Here is a 19,987-nt window from a genome sequence, read left to right on the forward strand (position 1 = left end):
ATGAGGTACAATTTTTATCAGGAGACAGGGGAAATGCTGGGTGGAAGGATGTTTGTAGCTCCCCACAAATTCCAGAACTTTCTGTCATAGTCATGTCAGGAAAATGTGTTTTTAGTCAAAGTTTGAGGTCTGCAGGGGATTCTTGGCAGACTAAACCTGGTGAGAGCCACACAAGTCACCCTATCCTGGATTCCCTAAGGTGTCTAGTTTAAAAAAATGTGCTAGTTTGCTAGGGTTTTGTAGGTTCTGGCTGAGCTAAGGCCCAAAATCCCCAGTTCCCCAGTTTGCAGATAAAAAGCCAGTTTTGAGTGGAAAAATGTGATGTATCCTATTGCGTTTGAAGTATTTTCCTATTGCAGGGAGAATGTCTATCCACACAAGTGAGGTACCATTTTTGTGGGAAGATTTGAAGAAATGCTTGGTGGAAGGAAGTTTTTGGCTCCCCACAGATTCCAGAACTTTCCATCACAGAAATGAGAGGAAAATATTTTTTTCAGGCAGTTTGAGGTTTGCAAGGCATTCTGGGTAAAAAAGAAAACTTGTTGAACGCCATGCACGTCACCCTACCCTGGACTCCCCCAGGTGTATGGTTTTCAAACATGATCAAGTTTGCTAGGTTTTCCTAGGTCCTGGCTGAGTTAAGGCCCCAAATTCACTGCTACCCACTTTGCAAAAAAACAAAACAAAAAAAAAAGGGTCATTTTTTATTAGAAAAATTTGTATCCATGTTGCATTTTGTGCCTTTCCTGTCATGAGCACTAGGGCTACCCCCACAAATGAGACACCATTTTTATCGGCGGACATGTGAGAACATTGAATAGTAGAACATTTGCTATTACCAATTGGATTTTGCTGCATTTGTGCCTTTCAAATGTAAGCCATTGTGTACGAAGGAAGACATTTTGAAAAATACCATCTAAATCATATGCTAGTATGCTACCCACAAACTCAGAGATGTACAAATAACCACTGCTCCTAAACTAAATATCTTGTGCCTATTTAAGAAATACATAGGTTTCCTGAATGCCCATTTTTCATTCTACATATTTCACCATATGAATTGGTCTATACTCGGTATACAAATACAAACCAGTGTATGGTGTTGCTCAGTATTTGGCTCTGGGTAAATCTGGTTTTTGGAGAACCTACAAACCATATATATCCCAATAACGAAAAAGGTCTAGCAAATGTAATCGTATATTGCTCTTGCACATCAGAAATTGGGGCAAAATATTACAGATGAAAACATTGTCTTAAATTACTGGTTTTCCTACTCAATTTCAATATTCCTTTATTTCAACAGTTAGTTTCTTTTGGTAAGCCTTGAGGAATCTACACAAGACCCCTTGCTGAATTAAGAATTTTGTTTACTTGTTAGAAATCTATAGCTAACATTCCTGGGTCGCCTATTGATTTCACACTGGTTTTCACCACAAACTGGAAGTAGAATGAGAGCACCCAAAGGGCCTGATTTACATCTTGGCAGACAAGTTACTCCATCCCAACGGTGACAGATTTCCCATCTGCCGAAATATAAATCCAATTATATCCTAGGGATTTATATTTTGGTGGATGGAAAATCTGTCACCATTGTGACAGAGTAAATTATCTGCCAAGATCTAAATCAGGCCCAAAATAGGAAAAGGGGCTACCTCTTTAACCCCTCGGGTGCCTGGGACGAGTTGGCCACCGCACCTGGGTGCCGAGGACGTAACCAGTTCATCCCCTTCCACCGGACACCCCCCAACTCCCCCTCATCAGAGATCGCCCCCCATCACGCTGGAAGCTCAGCTTCCAGCTCGATCAGGAGAGAAATGCTTTTCCTTTCCATTCATGTCTTTCTGAGCATTTCTGCAGCCTGATCGTAAAGCGATTGGACTACAGAAATGCCCACTAGACACCATAGAGTTTTTTTTTTATATAAAAATAATGAAGGGTAGAGACCCCCTGGACAGGGTCGCAAAATTAGTTTTGCCCATTTCCGTCCCCCTTGGGAGCAGATCGGCCTATTTTAATTAGGTAATCTGCCCCCAAGGGGTGTAGAAACCACTAGGCACAAGTTTTTTTTTTTTTACAGATGGGGAGCGACCCATTAGGCAAGGGTCGCTCCCCGGGGGGGACATTTTTATTTTAGGCCATATCTGCCCACCCTGGGGGCACATCGGCCTATGTTTCTTAGGCCAATCTGCCCCCAAGGGGGGCAGAAACCTCTAGACACCAGGGTTTTGTATTTTTGTGACAACTTCATGCAAGGGGAGCGACCCCTTAGGCAAGGGTTGCTACCCTGGGGGGCAAATTTATTTTAGGCCATTTCTGCCTCTCTTGGAGGCAGATCAGCCTATTTCCATTAGGCCAATCTGCCCCCAAGGAGGGCAGAAACTATTTAGGCACCAGGGATTGGTGTGTGTGTACTTTGTTTGGGGGGCAGCCCCTTGGGCAAGGGTCACTCCTCATGGGGGCACATTACTTGCTGGCCATTTCTGCCCGCCTTAGGGGCAGATCGGCCTATTTTTGTAAGGCCCATCAGCCCCTAAAGATGGCAGAAACACACCAGGGAATTTTTTTTTTTTTTTTAACATTTCACCTACACAAGCGAGGCATCATTTTCATCAGGAGACTGAGGGGAACATTGGGTGGTAGGAAATTTGTGCCAGTGCGGTGATCCCACACAGAAATGTGGGGAAAATGTGATTATTATTATTTTTGGCTAAATTTGAGGTTTGCTGAGGATTCTGGGTAAGAAAACACTGTGGGATCCACGCAAGTCACACCTCCCTGGACTCCCTCGGGTGTCTAGTTTTCAGAAAAGTCTGGGTTTGGTAAGTTTACCTAGATGGTTGCTGAGCCCAGGGCCAAAAAAGCAGTTGCCCCCCCACAAATAGTTTTGTATTTGATAATTTTGATGTGTCCATGTAGGGTTTTGGGGCATTTCCTGTCGCTGGCATGAGGCCTACCCATACAAGTGAGGTACCATTTTTATCGGAAGATGTGGGGGAATGCTGGGTAGAAGGAAGTCTGTGGCTCCAATCAGATTCCAGAACTTTGCAGTACTGAAATGTGAGGAAAAAGTGTTTTTGTTTTGGTCAAATTTTGAGGTTTGCAAAGGATTCTGGGTAACAGTTCTGGGCCACAAGTTACCCCATTCTGAATTCCCTTAGGTATCTAGTTTTCAGAAATGTCCAGGTTTGCTAAGTTTCCCTAGGTGCCGGCTAAGCTAGAGGACAAAATCCACAGCAAGGCACTTTCCAAAAAACACGTCAGATTTCAATGTAAAAATTTGAAGTGTCCATGTTGCGTTTCCTGTCGCGTGCATTAGGCCTACCCACACAAGTGAGGTACCATTTTTATAGGGAGACTTGGGAGAACACAGTATAGAAGAACAAGCGTTATTGCCCCTTGTCTTTTTCTACATTTTTTTTCTTCCAAATAAGACAGTGTGTAAAAAAGACGTCTATTTGAGAAATGCCCTGTAATTCACATGCTAGTATGGGGACCCCGGAATTCAGAGATGTGCAAATAACCACTGCTTCTCAACACCTAATCTTGTGCCCATTTTTGAAATACATAGGTTTCCTGGATACCTATTTTGCACTCTTTAGATTTCACCAAATTAATTGCTGTATACCCGGTATACAATGAAAACCCATTGCAAGGTGCAGCTCATTTATTGGCTTTGGTACCTAGGGTTTTTTATGAACCTACAAGCCCTATATATATCCCCACAACAGCATTGGTTTCACATCTATTACTGTCACTAATTAGAAAGAGGCTGAAAGCACAAAAAATAGTAAAATTGGGGTATGTCCCAGTAAAATGCCAAAATTGTCTTGAAAAATGTGGTTTTCTGTTTCAAGGGAAGATGGTGATTTTAGCACTGCAAACCCTTTGTTGATGCCATTTTCAGGGAAAAAACTACAAGCTTTCTTCTGCAGACCTGTTTTCCCATTTTTTTAAATGAAATTTTAGCTGTATTTTGGCTAATTTCTTGGTCTTTTCCCGGGGACCCCACAAACTCTGGGTACCTCTAGAATCCCTAGAATGTTGGAAACAAAGGATGCAAATTTGGCCTGGGTAGCTTATGTGGACAAAAAGTTATGAGAGCCTATGCGCAAACTGCCCCAAATAGCTAAAAAAAAAGGCTTGGTACCTGAGGGGAAAGGGGTTAAAAAATGACAACACTGTGGTAAAAAAAGAAAAAAAAATGTTCAGCTTTGTATGTTCCTGAAAGCTTGGAACATGGTGACTTTAGCACACCAAACCTTTCATTGATGCCATTTTTAGGAAATAAACGCTTTTATCCAGAGTACTTTTTTTCTTATTCCAGTTCTTCAAGGTGTTGGTTATTGAAGCACAGTCGAATCTAGTTATCTTCATAGATTGGCTGCTGCTCGACCCCAATTACGCCCACCCCCGATGTAAAGTAGCGAAAAAGTGGTTTGATTTTAACACTTCACTTGTTTGCAGATAAACACAACCTCTTAAATCTCCCCCGAGTGTTGGTGCTCCTTGTTAACCTTGCTGATTGGACATCTACTGCATTGTAGACATGTATCGAAAGCCTTCGTACACTCTGACTATTACGCATATAATGAAAATACTTATTTGTGAAATCTCTGTTTAAATTTACATGCTTCATCAATGTATAATGTTGGTAAAAGTTCTTGATGAATTGTCCTTATCAAGGGGATAATGCTTCAGAGCTAGAACAAGTTTTGTAAGGACCCAATATGTATGGCACCACAGCTACACCAATATCTGCAAACCCCCTATATGTACCATTTCCACCATGTCCTGTTTTGAAAATTTGCCATGCTGGTTCCTACATTCCTACAATGTCCAGATAGCAACATAACTAAGCCAGTTTCCAGCATATCCACATATAGCCAGCATTTTCAACAATTCCACTCTATAGGATTTTCGAACATGTAAACCACTATAGCCAGGACAGCAGCCACATGGCCCAAGCATGTGAAGCACCCAAATCTGGAGTTTTTACAATGCCTCAATAAAGGACTAGAAATATGCCAGCTTCCAAAGCACTGTCACCAAGGCAATTTACACAAAGTCCCAGTGTTTAAGAAGCATATAAAGTTTAGTATCCACAATTATTTATTACATGAAGCTGCAGAGGCAAGTCAGCTACTCCCAAAGGCCACTATAGTCTGGCTTGTATCCACAATGCTACATTTCTCCCGATATCACAAAAACAATGGTATGAAGGTAAGGATCAATTACATCAATATTTTTAAACACAGTGATCAATACTGTCTTTATGGACCAATTATTGTCCAAAATGTATTGTAATTAATTATATGCAAGGTAGACAATAACTCATTGGTGAATATCAACAAAGTATGACAAATTTGTTCTACAACATAAAACATTACAAACATCAAATCCAACACATGAACTTAAATTCACATTTGCATCTTAACTCAACTCTGGTCAACAGCTAGCTTCTCAAAGTCTTATAGCTGACCATGTCGTGAATAGAGGATTATGCCCAATAACCTTTCTTTGTACCAAAATGGTGGTCACAATTTCAAAAATTCAGATTGTAATCCACTCTGTTGTGATGATTGGAGGTTCATGCACAAGCAACTGGCAAATACCTCTATGTCTTTTCAGGTATTTTGTAGTGCATATTCAGTGATTTTTTTGCCAACCTGGTTCCAATTTAAAGAACACAATCTCGCCAATGTGTATGTCAACGCGTGTCGGCCTTTTCAATCAGGGCCTCATCAGGACTATCAAAGGTCAGCGTCACCTCTATAAAAATTAAAAACAAGGAGACTGACTGAGAATGTATTAAAGTAAACACTAGTGCAAGAGAGCTCAACTATGTGCAATAGTATTGTGAAATCACCACAAAATTCCTGTGGCCGCAACTTCTTGTACCCGTGTGCCAAACCTGCTTGCTCAAACTTGGTGTTTCTAACACCCAAACTGTGTAAGTGTCTCACGGTGTCCTCCTAAAAAAGGATTTTTAATTTCACATTATGCTGGCTAAAGACATGCACTTAATAATCTAGACCGCAAGAAAGCAATGAGCAGTACCTGTCAAACGCCATATCTTTCTTCTATCTTAAAGCGCATCGGGAATATACACCTGTCAATGTTAAGAGAGAACAAAACTCATCTCTCACTCACAAGTATTCCCGTGACCGTTATTTAAATAAGAGTGAGGGCTATTCACAACTGCCTCTCACTGTCTAAACGGAAGTTCATTTTCTCGACCCAGCACGTCTACGCGTAACTGCTCGCCAGAGTGCAAGCAGCGTTGGTCTGAGTTCTGCTTGCACAAAATGCCAACACAGGTTTACTTTCTCGATCTCCAAAAGCTTCTCCGGTAATTATCAATAGTTTCGGGAGGCTATTCGGCCCGCAGCGTAGCAGCAGAAATTCTGCCTCAATGGCCTTTTAATCCGTATTGAACCGCGTTATAAGCGCGGCGACATGCCTATTGAGACTAAGGTTTTGTGCGGTTGTTCACATTTGCTTATGGTCAGCATTAGACCGTCAAGTGAAGTGATGCGCGTGTGGCGACGTGGCAGCCATTTTGGAGAGGAAAAACCTCTTCTCGTAATGCCCGAAATATCAGACTACATTTCAATGTACTGAATAAGCACAACTAATACGATCTGTATTTGTGTAGAACGCACCTAATGTATACGGGTGTCTTCTATCTATAATGTTTAAGAGTGGATTAAAAACATCAGACAAATAAGTATGTAAAAATATCCAAGACATTTGACATTTAAACCGTTGTGGTATCTCAACCTCAATAGCACACTAAAGTTTACCAGTCAACCAATGCCTGATTGTCCTTTTACACCACCTTTTGGAAGCCTCTACATTATCAGTGTTACTCAGATTCAGTGTAGTACAGCACTGATACACATATTCGTCTATGCATCAATGTATGCTCATATTCCAATGTTTTTTTACACATTTGAGCACGCAGGTGGTTGGTAGCACTGTCACAGTTCTGTTTAAGTCATTATGCAATCAATGTCCAAACTTCATCCATATCATTCAACCCATTCCGGGCTGTTTTGTATTTCTCAATCAGTTTGGCTTCCAATTGTAAAAGTTTATTTATCATTGGTAACCCATCTGGTTTAGGTTGCACCACAGTCAATACTGTCCAGGGAATGTCTTCTGCTTTGTGGTTACATTCCAAAAAATGTTCAACCAGAGTGGCGCCTTTGATAGCACATTTGATTCTTGATCGATGTAAAATCAGAGTCTTGACTGGTTGAGAAGTTTGTCCTATATAGACTTTATCACAAGGACACATTATACAGTAAATAACATTTTTCGTATTACAATTAGAGTAATCGTTTTGCACATGTACTTTCCCATTTAGTGATATTTATTTAGAATCTTGTGTATACTGACATGCTATGCATTTACTGCACCTATAGTGTCCCTGAAGAGAAGGTAGTTGTAGCATGGATCTCAAATTTCTCTTTTATTTGTGTGTGGACTGCTTTAACCCATTGGTCTCTCAAACTGCGTGCTCTTTTAAATCAAACAGCGGTTTTTCGATCTCTAGATCTTTAATGATTTTCCAATTCTTTTCTATGATCAAGCGTATTTTGTTGGCCTTTGGACTATATGTAATAACGCTAAGTGGAGTTTGTTTTGCCTTTACTTTGGGAATTAAGAGTGTATCTCTGGGTGTGAACCAAGCTCTTTTAGCCGCTGTTTTCACCAGTTTCTTGGGGTATCCTCTACTGATTAGTTTCTCTGTAAGCTCACATGCACAATGCCAATAATCTTCTTTCTCTGTACAATTTCTTCTAATTCTCAGGAATTGACCATATGGGAGATTCTCTTTAAGTGTTCTAGGATGTCCACTAGAAACGTGTAGCAATGTGTTGCGGTCTGTTGGTTTTTTAAAAAGACTAACTTCTAATTCCCCATTCCTAGTTAGAATCCATAGGTCCAGGAAATTAAATTTGTTTTTGTCTTTATTCATGGTGAACACAAAGTCCACTGTCCGTTCATTTAACCAGTTATGGAACCCGCTGAGTTCGTCAACTGTCCCTTCCCAAATCATTAGAATATCATCGATATATCTGTACCATTTGGTAATCTGTGGTTTGAAAGGATTGAATTCTGAATAAATCCACTTATGCTCGAAGCAGTCCATAACAAGGTTAGCAATTTCTGGAGCGAAGCTACACCGGATTGCTACCCCTTTGACCTGCTGATACAATTTATCTTTATATTTAAAGAAATTATGTTTCATATAAATATAAAGATAAATGTGTATCGGCAGGTGATATTCTAATGATTTGGGAAGGGACAGTTTTCCCAAAGTAAAGGCAAAACAAACTCCACTAACTTGCGTTATTACATATAGTCCAAAGGCCAACAAATACGCTCGATCATAGAAAAGAAGTGGAAAATCATGAAAGATCTAGAGATCGAAAAACCGCTGTTTGCATTTAAAAGAGCACGCAGTTTGAGAGACCAATGGGTTAAAGCTGTCCACACACAAACAAAAGAGAGAAATTTGAGATCCATGCTACAACTACCAGCTCTTCAGGGACACTATAGGTGCAGTAAATGCATAGCATGTCAGTATACACAAGATTCTAAAGAAATATCACTAAATGGGAAAGTACATGTGCAAAACGATTTCTCTAATTGTAATATGAAAAATGTTATTTATTGTATAATGTGTCCATGTGATAAAGTCTATGTAGGACAAACTTCTCAACCAGTCAAGACTCGGATTTTACAACATCAATCAAGAATCAAACGTGCTATCAAAGGAGCCCCTCTGGTTGAACATTTTTTTGGAATGTAACCACAAAGCAGAAGACATTCGCTGGACAGTATTGACTGTGGTGCAACCTAAACCAGATGGGTTACCAATGCTAAATAAACTTTTAAAATTGGAAGCCAAACTGATTGAGAAATACAAAACAGCCCAGAATGGGTTGAATGATATGGATGAAGTTTGGGCATTGATTGCATAATGACTTAAACAGAACTGTGACAGTGCTGCCAACCACCTGCATGCTCAAATGTGTAAAAAACATTGGAATATGAGCATAAATTGATGCATAGACGAATATGTGTATCAGTGCTGTACTACACTGAATCTGAGTAACACTGATAATGTAGAGGCTTCCAAAAGGTGGTGTAAAAGGACAATCAGGCATTGGTTGATTGGTAAACCTTAGTGTGCTATTGAGGTTGAGATACCACAACGGTTTAAATGTCAAATGTCTTGGATATTTTTACATACTTATTTGTCTGATGTTTTTAATCCACTCTTAAACTTTATAAATAGAAGACACCGGTATACATTAGGTGCGTTCTACACAAATACAGATCGTATTAGTTGTGCCTATTCAGTACATTGAAATGTAGTCCGATATTTCGGGCATTACGATAAGAGGTTTATCCTCTCCAAAATGGCTGCCACGTCGCCACATGCGCATCACTTGACTTGATGATCTAGCGCTGACCATAAGCAAATGTGAACGACCGCGCAAAACCTTAGACTCACTAGGCATATAATGCGGCTCAATACGGATTAACAGGCCATTGAGGCAGAATTTCTGCCGCTACGCTGCGGGCCGAATAGCCTCCCGAAACTACTGATAATTACCGGAGAAGCTTTTGGAGATCGAGAAAGTAAACCCGTATTGGCATTGTGTGCAAGCAGAACTCAGACCAACGCTGCTTGCACTCTGGCGACCAGTTACGCGTAGACGTGCTGGGTCGAGACAATTAACTTCCGTTTAGACAGGGAGAGGCAGTTGTGAATAGCCCTCACACTTATTTAAATAACGGTCCCTGGAATACTTGTGAGTGAGAGATGAGTTTTGTTCTCTCTTAACATTGGCAGGTGTATATTCCCGATGCGCTTTAAGATAGAAGAAAGATATGGCATTTGACAGGTACTGCTCATTGCTTTCTTGCGGTCTAGATTATTAAGTGCATGTCTTTAGCCAGCATGATGTGAAATTAAAAATCCTTTTTTAGGAGGACACCGTGAGACACTCACACAGTTTGGGTGCTAGAAACACCAAGTTTGAGCAAACATGTTTGGCACACGGGTACAAGAAGTTGCGGGTACAGGAATTTTGTGGTGATTTCACAATACTATTGCACATAGTTGAGCTCTGTTGCACTAGTGTTTACTTGAATACATTCTCAGTCAGTCTCCTTGTTTTTAATTTTTATAGAGGTGACGCTGCCCTTTGATAGTCCTGATGAAGCCCTGATTGAAAAGGCCGAAATGCGTTGACATACACATTGGCGAGATTGTGTTCTTTAAATTGGAACCAGCTTGGCAAAAAATCACTCAATATGCACCACTAAATACCTGAAAAGACATAGAGGTATTTGCCAGTTGCTTGTGCATGAACCTCCAATCATCGCAACAGAGTGGATTACAATCGGAATTTTTTTAATTGTGACCACCATTTTGGTACAAAGAAAGGTTATTGGGCATAATCCTCTATTCACGACATGGTCAGCTTTAAGACTTTGAGAAGCTAGCTGTTGACCAGAGTTGAGTTAAGATGCGAATGTGAATTTAAGTTCATGTGTTGGATTTGATGTTTGTAATGTTTTATGTTGTAGAACAAATTGGTCATACTTTGTTGATATTCACCAGTGAGTTATTGTCTACCTTGCATATAATTAATTACAATACATTTTGGATAATAATTGGTCCATAAAGACAGTATTGATCACTGTGTTTAAAAATATTGATGTAATTGATCCCTACCTTCATACCACTGTTTTTGTGATATTTTGGTATATAACCCAGGTCAGGTAGGGTTATTGGGTTTCCTCTTTTCAGTATTACATTGCTCCTGATATGCAAAAAAAAACACAGCCATACCAGTTTTCACATTTTCCAGATAAACAAAGGCCCAAACCAACTCCTTAACCTAAGCCGACGTTTGCCTTGCTCAGGAAAAGTGTCCAACAACATGCACGAAGGAAGCCTGCAGAGAGGATCGGAGAGGTGGCCAGGGTCCAGTGTGTGGAAAACCACCAGAGATGGGGAGTGTGTCTGCAAGGTAAGCAGGGGTACTTGTGATGGCTATGTAAATGATTTAACTGTTTCTGAAGATGGTGCAGTCCTGCAAAGGGAGCCAATGTAATTCTATCGGGGTGATGTGATATTATTTCTTCGGGCGCATAATGAGTCCTCCTATGGCATGCAAGATGCCCTTACGGGATGCCAGTGTGAAGTCTGGGAGGTGTTACCACCAACTAGGTGCGAGAATACGAGAACTTGAACAGCAGTTTAGAAACCATGGTTTCACTCTCTTTAGAAAACAGAGCCCCAGCTGCCCGCTAACTTTCACTGTTGAGGACACCAAGTGGTCCGAGGATGAGATTGTCGTTGAATTCAACTTGAAAAAGCTGATTGATATATTTGGATTATTTCTCACACTGAGTTTTCCTCTCGTTTACAGTTGCTTTTAAGTTGTGTACCTTCGAAGGCCTAGTAAGTATTAAAATGGCTTTTTGTTCATCTCCTCCATATCGTCTTGCTTTTCCTTGAAAGAACAGCGAAAATAAATTTTCATGAAATTAAAATGTATGCCCTGCTGCTTCGTCAAAAGGTACTATTTTCCTCTGTCTCTGTTCCCTGCTAAACCACATATTAACTCTCACCTGCTATTTCAAAATTCATTTATTTTGCCACACACTTCCACCAATTTGCACCAGAAAGTCTGCTTCCCTTTCATTGGAAATGTTTATAAAATAAATCATTGGGTTTTATTCACAAAAATAACCATAAACCATGTTTTAGTAATTTTCACATTTGAGCAAATTTATCACTTTTGATCAATCACAAAATCAGAGTGCAAATTATTACTAAAAAATAGTAGAAAGTCCAGCTGCATAGATGGCCAACCCAACCACTGATACCGGAACATCCTCCTGTAGAAAAAGCTTGAGGTAAGGAATTAAAATACATACCCATAGGAAATAATGTCAAATTAATGTAATACTAATATTTATTTTAAAAAAATCAAATTAATTTTACTAAATTTCAAACATGACTCCTAATAATTATTAATGCATAGAACATTTTGTTTACGTGGGAATGTATTTGTTAATTGAAACTCCCAAAAAATATTTTAATTTAATACATTTTCATTCATTAAAGATATTTTTACTATTACTGCAGTTTCTATTTTGTTCTACATTTAAAATACATTTATAAATACATTTTTTTAAATCCCCCGGCTGAGTGTTACAGAACAGGTTACCCAAAAGTGTAAATTACTCTGAAAATTACTTTTGACTAACTTTACTACTTTTAGCTACTCATAAAATCTGAGTGTAAGTTACCAATAAAAATCACAGTCCCAAGTCCATTACTACACATGGCCATCATTCGTCCAGCAAGACCCTCCCCAGAGAAAATAATGGAGGGAAGGAATTAAAATAAAAACCCATGGGAAATAATGTTATATAAGATTTAATTATTTCTAATACTTAAAATATATCAATTTTAAAAAAAATGTATGTACATTAAAAATATTATTTTTCTTTAGGTGGGAATTTTTTTTAACTTAAATTTCAGAGAAAAAATCATTTTCATTTATTAACGTTTTAATTTAAAATTAAGTTTATGGTGTTGAATTTATTTTAGTTCTACTTTTAAAACCTATACATAAAGTGAAATTATATTAATATCCAACATAAAAATATTTTATTAAACATTTTTATTGGTTTTACAAATCTCACAATTTCGTTGGCCGAGTGCTCACCGCGTGTCTAGTCATTTCGTTTATGTCAAATCATAACACGTTTCAAAATAAAACCATGCAAAGTCCCACCCCTCCCGTTTACCCTCTGAACCAGGCTATCACTGTCTCCCATCAGTCTCTCCTGGTAGGGTTCCAAATATTGAACTGTTTACCCATGAGTGTGTTATATGTTACAGAGATTGCCCTAGTGGTCATGTGGCCGTCTAATAGAAGTCTGTCCAGGGGAAATTATTTCATGGGCTCCTCCCTCAGGGGGAATCTGGGAGTGCGGAGAAGCTGTAAATATTTGAATATCTGACTGAAGGTCATATGCATTCCTGTCTCAAGTGTTCGAAGGGGCCACACCATTCGCACCGGATATGTCCTCAAGGGCAGGTAGCCCTATCAAGTCCCACTCCTTGAATCCCGGTAGGGCACTGACTGGGCCCATTTTGGTCCCCAACACAGAGGGGTCTTTGGTGTCAGTTGTTTTGCTCATCCCAGCTCTCTTGTTAATCTATGCCAAGAGGCGACTACTGTGATGGTCGCAGGCAGTGCGTCATTCACAAATATTCTGTTATACAGGGCGTGGAGGTAACCCTTCTCAGCCATTACTGCCAAGTCTAGCCGGTAAACCGGGTCACCTAGCGGTGTATATGCCCAGTTGTTTACAAAGTGCCACTTGTGCCACTTTGTAATATTTTCATACATTTGGGAGTGCTCTAAAGCCCTTTTATGTGGAGTGTGGTGAGGGCTATGAACCGCAGTTCATCCTACCACCGCAGGGAAGTGTTTGGAATAACGTGCACAGTAAGTAAAAATGGGCAGTGCAATCATTTTGAAAAGGCCTGCCTGACCCATTAGGGAGAGTGATAGGGGTTTCCAATGTTTTATGTCTGTATCTAGTTTGGTGAGCAGGGGGGGCATATTGTTTGCATGTGTTTTGTCCCCATTGGAGATCCACAGCCCCATGTATTTGAAGTGGTCTTTGAACATTGTAAGAGGTAAAGGCGGGTCTTTTAGTGGTTTCCAACGACATAGCAAGAACTGTAAGACTTGTCTCAGTTTATGTGTAAGTCTGAGTATTGCCCCTTATATTTAGAATATCTTGCCCACCTGTGCCAGGGAGAGTTCCAGTTCCGCCAAGTACAATAAGAGGTCCTCTGCAGGGAGAAAAATCTGCTCTTTCCATGAGGATGTCCATCTTTAACTCCAGATTTGGACATCTATTCTTATACATTATGCTAATCCCGCCACTGCCAGCTCGAATAGCATCGGCGATAAGGAGCATTTCTGTCTTCTACCCCGTCGTATCGGAATTTCCAGGGCAGAACCCCATTCACCTTCATGCAGGGTCTGGAGGTTATTTAGAGCAGCTGTATCTATTTCATAAATCTGGGTCCAAATCCATTTTCTTAAGGGACTCAAATAGGAAGAGTTATTCCACTGAATCAAATGGTTTGTTTCCATCGGGAAGGGCTATGGCCAGCGGTGCGGTCAGGCTCCTCGCCATGGCCATGTTATTATACAGGCAGTGTAAGTTAAGCTTTGTGGATCTGTGGGCACTCTAAGTCAAGTGTACCACGTCCAGTAACACCATCCGTAATCTATTTGCAAGAACCTTTGCCAAGATGCTGGTATATGCATTGAGGAGTGAGATCAGCCTATGACTCCCAAAGATCTCTTGGCTTCCCTATCTTAGGTACGCGTACTATTGTTGCCATTTCCATGTCGTTGGGAAGCGTACCCTGTCAGTGGGCATCCGTAAACATCTGATGCAGGGGTGTCACTATTTCACTAGCCATTATTTTGAGAAATTCCACTGGGAGTCCATTGGGGCCCAGGGTTTTCACTTATTGTAGCTGTGTGGGGGGACTGTTGGATCTCCTGTAGTTTTAGGTCCTCCTCTAGTGAACACATCTCATTGCCAACCATTTTACTGCCAGGGCAGTCATGGATAAAGTCCCCCAAAGCCTCACCTGTCTGGGCGGATATGACAAAATAAAAGTCCAGCAGGTAATCTGCCATAACTTCGACTGACTTGGACCAGTGTGCTGTCTGAGGCTATTAGTATTAATATATGGTTCTATTCTCTCTCTCACTGGGCTCAGCCAGGCTAATGACGCCACTGCCTTGTCTCGTGCGTTCTTGCTTTGTTGTGTGTTTGACCACCAGTATACGGAGGTCCTCCTGTCTCAGCACTAGGCGTGTCTTTAGTGCAACTAAGGGTTCAGGAGGTACTCCCTCTTTGACTCTAGTATCTCTCATTCAGGTTTATCCCATTGCGCTGCCATCTTACGCCTCTTTTCCCACCTCCCCTGATATTACCATTCCGCAGATCGTAGCTTTGTGGACTTCCCAGAGCATGGAAGCATCCCCCACTATATTTCGATGAAGCAGTGTTTAGTAGCCTTTCTCAGGTGCTCTACCACCATTGGGTTGGTTAGGTGCCATGCTGCCATTTTTACTTCCCCTCCTCCCCTCGTCCTCCAGGTGTCCAGACGTCCACTTAGGGGAGAGTGCTCTGATGTCCCAATCGCTAAGTATTCTGCCTCAGTCAATTTGTAGAGCGCTGAAGAGATGTCCATGCAACGTCCTCCATACATCCCCCAGGCCGAGCGCTTGTGCAAAGAATTGTAGTCTGTCAGGTGGAAATCCCCCACTGAGAGTCGTCAGGGCTTATGGCAGTTCCCCAACATATCCATTTGCAGTCTCGATGGCACATATAATTCACCAGTCACCTCTCTCTCTCACACTCGTCCTTTGCCACTGTATAGCAGCCTAGGTCATCTGCCCATGCGTTAGCAACGTGAAACGGGATTGCTGTCCTTATCAGGATTGATACCCTCCCTGGAGCCTGTGGTATAGCCTGCGGGGCTCACCACACTATATTTCCCTTAATTCAGTGCTTCACATCTAGTGCCTTTCATATCCGTTTCTTGGAAGAAGGTGACGTCTGCTGCATATCTGCTGAGGACTTTCATTACCAATCTCCTTTTAATTTTGCTGCCAAGGCCGATGACATTCAATGTCAGTATTTTCAGTATGTGTCGTCATATGGTTTGTTTCTGTTACCCCTGCCACACCACAATCTTTCCCCCGGGTTGTGTAAATCCCATGTGAGTTTTGTGCTGTGAGTCCTGTGCTTGGACTAGTTAACTAAATCCCAACTTTTACCCCCACCCTACCTTACTGTGGTCTTTGAACTGTTTGCCTCCCCAATTCATGGTAAGTCTGTCGCCCCAACTTTTAACAGTTCAACCACATGTTGTCTCAGCAGTGCTCTGTGCCTTTTACAAAAGCACTGGCCATGGCTTGCAACTCAGTGGCCCCATGCTTATCCGTGTTCCCCAAGATGGTCATCCATTTTGAATGTGCAAGTAGTCTACTGCATGGTTCCAGGTCACACGATTTCATCTGCTGTCAGGTGTGACTGGGTGCTGTCTGACCGCCCTTCAGGCTCTCTGGTGGTGCATGTTCCTGGACAGATTCTTGTTCTGTGGGAGGGCTTTGGATTTGCTGGTAGTGTCCAGAGAGTGGTCCCTCTGTCTCTCCGCCACTACTTTATTCCGTTCTGTTTTAGCTTGGTCACCGGTGTGAATAGGTGTACCCACTCCCTGCCATCCACCAAGTCTGTGGTCTTCCATCACCAAAGCAGGATTGACTCCTCTTCTGGTTGCCCTTCTCTAGAGGCGCCACCAGGCGTTAGCAACGGTGTGGAAAAACAGGGGGTGAGGGTATATCCCTCAGTAGGCATTCTGATCAGATGTGGCCATTGTTTAGCTGAGGTGGAGGGCTTTGAGAACCAATCACTGGTCCTGGCGGGGTCCACCGTCCACCTCCTTTGCACCATTGCGCATGTTATCTTTAACCCCTAATAGTTTAATCCGTGTGGGAACTCCGTAGCTGCAGCCCTCTCATCTGCCTCCGCGCCCCAACTGCATCCGTCCCGCGGTCCTTGTACAGCGGGAACGTGAGTGCTACAACCTCCTGTCAAGGAGCTGCTAGCCGCCTATGTAGGCATCCACTGCTCGTAGCCTGCAGGGGCCCACAGGTTCCACACACACACACCCTCAGCTGATCAACTCCTAGTCTAGCCTTGTGGCAGCCGCAGTCCATCCAGCCACGACTATGGGTCCGAAGTTTGTACTGGGATGGTGCCTAGGGTGCCATGGCTGTCCACCCAGCCACCCCAATCTTCCACAGTACGTCCTCCCTGGGTTTTAGAGGTGCCTCAGCTGAGGGGGGGAAGGCAGGGAGGTGAGAGAGACAATGTCAGGTCCGGGTGGTAGCCCCATTTGTCTCCTCCACGTCATCTTCAGTCCCGGACTGCACAGTCTATGTGTGATCTGTTTAGCAGCCACACACTCACCTGCTGCTCCTCCAAACCCGCCCGCAATCCATGTGGAGCAGGACCATCGGGGTTCCACAGCCACAGTTCAGGGAGTAGCCATCCCCTGAGGGGGCCTCAGGATCCACTCTCTCTCCCATAGCTGGTTGACTTCCATGTGGGCCTTGCAGCAGCTGTTGTCTTGCCGGCTATGGCTCCGGGTCTGCGCCGGACTTGCTGGTCATGGAAAGACGACGCCTCAGGTGCCATGACTTCCTCCCCGGCTGCGTCTGACCTTCTGTGAAGGACTTTCCCCCATTCTGTGGGCTTCAGTGGGCCTCGGATTCTACAGGATGCCTTTTGTTACAGGCCACATGCGCCAGAGCTAGCTTTCACACTGCAAACTCCATGTGCCTCAGGCCATGCCCCCAATAAAAAATATTCTTAATATTCATTTTCAAGTTAAGTAAACGTTTTTATTTTTACTTTGCCACGTGGAGATCTCCACCCATACTGTAAAGTCTCTCTATGTTGTCACTGTGTCGTCATAGTTAGGTCAGAGTTTCCATAGGATCAGTGTTTTTTGTATAGCTAATAAATTTGATGCTGTTTGACGGATCTGTACAAAACCTTCCAATATGATTGAGGGAACTCCATTGGCTCTCCTTGCCGACCTGCAACATCTTTAAAAATGGCTGAATCTCTTTACAAAGCCATTATTACCAAGCCAAGCTCACCATGTCTGGTAATGATTCTCTGTATTCTGTAGCCAGGACACCATTAGACTACACACTAAAACGTGTAAAAAAAAAAATAAAAAACGACGAGGCAGCAGGCCTTTTCCAGCTAAACAAATAAGATCTGGAACAACATCTCAAAATCCATCAGGATCGTCCAACACAGCTCCTATTTACGAAAAAGTGGAAGGTGCACCTCTGTAAAGAACACTACATCACAATGCATTAACAAATACACAAAGGAGCGGTCTCTCCTATAACTCGATGACTTTATGCGTGTCTGTGTCCACGTACAGCACTCCGCTCCCTTTCAGCTAGGTTTGCACTATAGAAATATCCCATATATACATACATGTTTTTTGCTCTGTTCTGTCATTTCCTGGGTGGAGCCAATATGGAACTACAAGTACATGGAAGCCAGGAGAACTCATGTTAAGTTTTCCAGATCCAGTCGGGCACCTGGGGGCTATTCAAAAGGGGAGTAATCTGCAGTTAGAAGTATCCACCAGAGGGCCTCGATCTTCGTCCAGTGGGTCATCAAAGCCAGTTTAATGCATTTCAATGTTACACCTTGAGCAATCATATGATACTTCATAGGAGTAAGGACATATTGTGTTTTACTAAAACTATGGTTATAAAATTCAAATTCGCCTGATCGTTACAGAATATACCCTAGGATGTTGTAATAAACACAAATAATGTTATGGCTGGTTACAGCAGAACTAGCTCAATGATACATGGAAATAATACCATTAATCATGCACATTTTCTGTGCACATTAGGTACCTAGATATTCATACTCTGAAGAACATATAAGAAAGCAAAATAACACCAATGCCACGATTTTGTTTTCAAGTAAATGCTGAGAGGCACATGGGGGACTCCTATGTGTTATTTGGGAAAGGTTTTTGTTTGTGGTAGTCTTCTCCACATTCCCTCCAACACTACAAAGCTGTACACGCAAAATGGCCTTCAAATATGTAAAATATAAAGCTAATATTTCAATCCTAATACAGAAGAAGGCTCAATTCCACACGTGTCTGCCGAGCAAAGACTATTTTACTCGGATTTGAGCCTAATTCCTGCAAAACAAGATCTATCAGACGAAGTATCAAAAGGCACAAATCTGCACTATCCCCATTTGGGGTGCAGAGGAAACTGGAAGAGATAGGGTCACCTGCCAGTCACTCCAGGAGAAAAATCAAATAATCTAGATGCGCATACCTCTGGGTATTTGTTATGATGGTGGTGAAGAAGTGTTGGGAGTGTAGCCTAAGGCCTTTGCCGGATGTGCTCAAAAGAGGCATGACCAACTGGGCCACCGTTTCAATAATGATTATGATACGTATTGCACTATTGAAAATGGCTGCCTCTTATACTATCTACAAAACTACTGTGACATGATGATTTCAAATGACTAACTGCACTTTGTTCTTTTCTATGGCTACGCAGAGTACCTAGAGCAGGGGTCTTCAAACTGTAGGGTGGGCCACCTAGGGGACCTGAAGGCATTCCAGGGGTGTGGCGCAAAGTTCTGGCTAAAAGAAGAATTATCATGCTTACAGGGCTTTTTTTATGCTGAAAAAGATCAGCAGCACCAAGCTGCTCCGTAATGGGCCATCAATAACATGTTTTGTCATTCATATCCAAGCTGGGAGTATGTATCAAAAGGGAAAGGACTCCAAATACTCTTCAAAACCCCCACCCTCCCTTCTAATAATCACACTGTGGATAATTGTACATGTTAGTAAGGCCTGACTGACCAGAATAGTATGCTTGGCATCATGTATTTGATTGCTTTTTTAAAACAATATCCTAACTTAACTGTAATGCTTAAATAAGTCTAGACATATTTAAACATTGCCAACTTAATAGAATAATTGTGAACAATTCGGAGGGGGCCCAAATTATATATTATTTCACTGTGGGGGTGGGGGGGAGGAACACAGTTAAAAAGTTTAAAGACCACTGACCTCGAGTATCCATGCTCAAATCAATCGTTCTTTGGCAAGAAACTAGGGATGGCTAATGAGTGAACTATAGTACTGGGCATTGAACATGTCCTACCAGCTATGTGGCAAATAAATACAGCCAGCTACATAACTGGAACTATGGGCTCTAGACGGCATTGACACACACTAAATATTATTTGTGGGGGGGCAACCTCGTGGCAC

This window comes from Pleurodeles waltl, chromosome 11 (assembly GCF_031143425.1).
Source record: "Pleurodeles waltl isolate 20211129_DDA chromosome 11, aPleWal1.hap1.20221129, whole genome shotgun sequence".
Taxonomy (NCBI): domain Eukaryota; kingdom Metazoa; phylum Chordata; class Amphibia; order Caudata; family Salamandridae; genus Pleurodeles; species Pleurodeles waltl.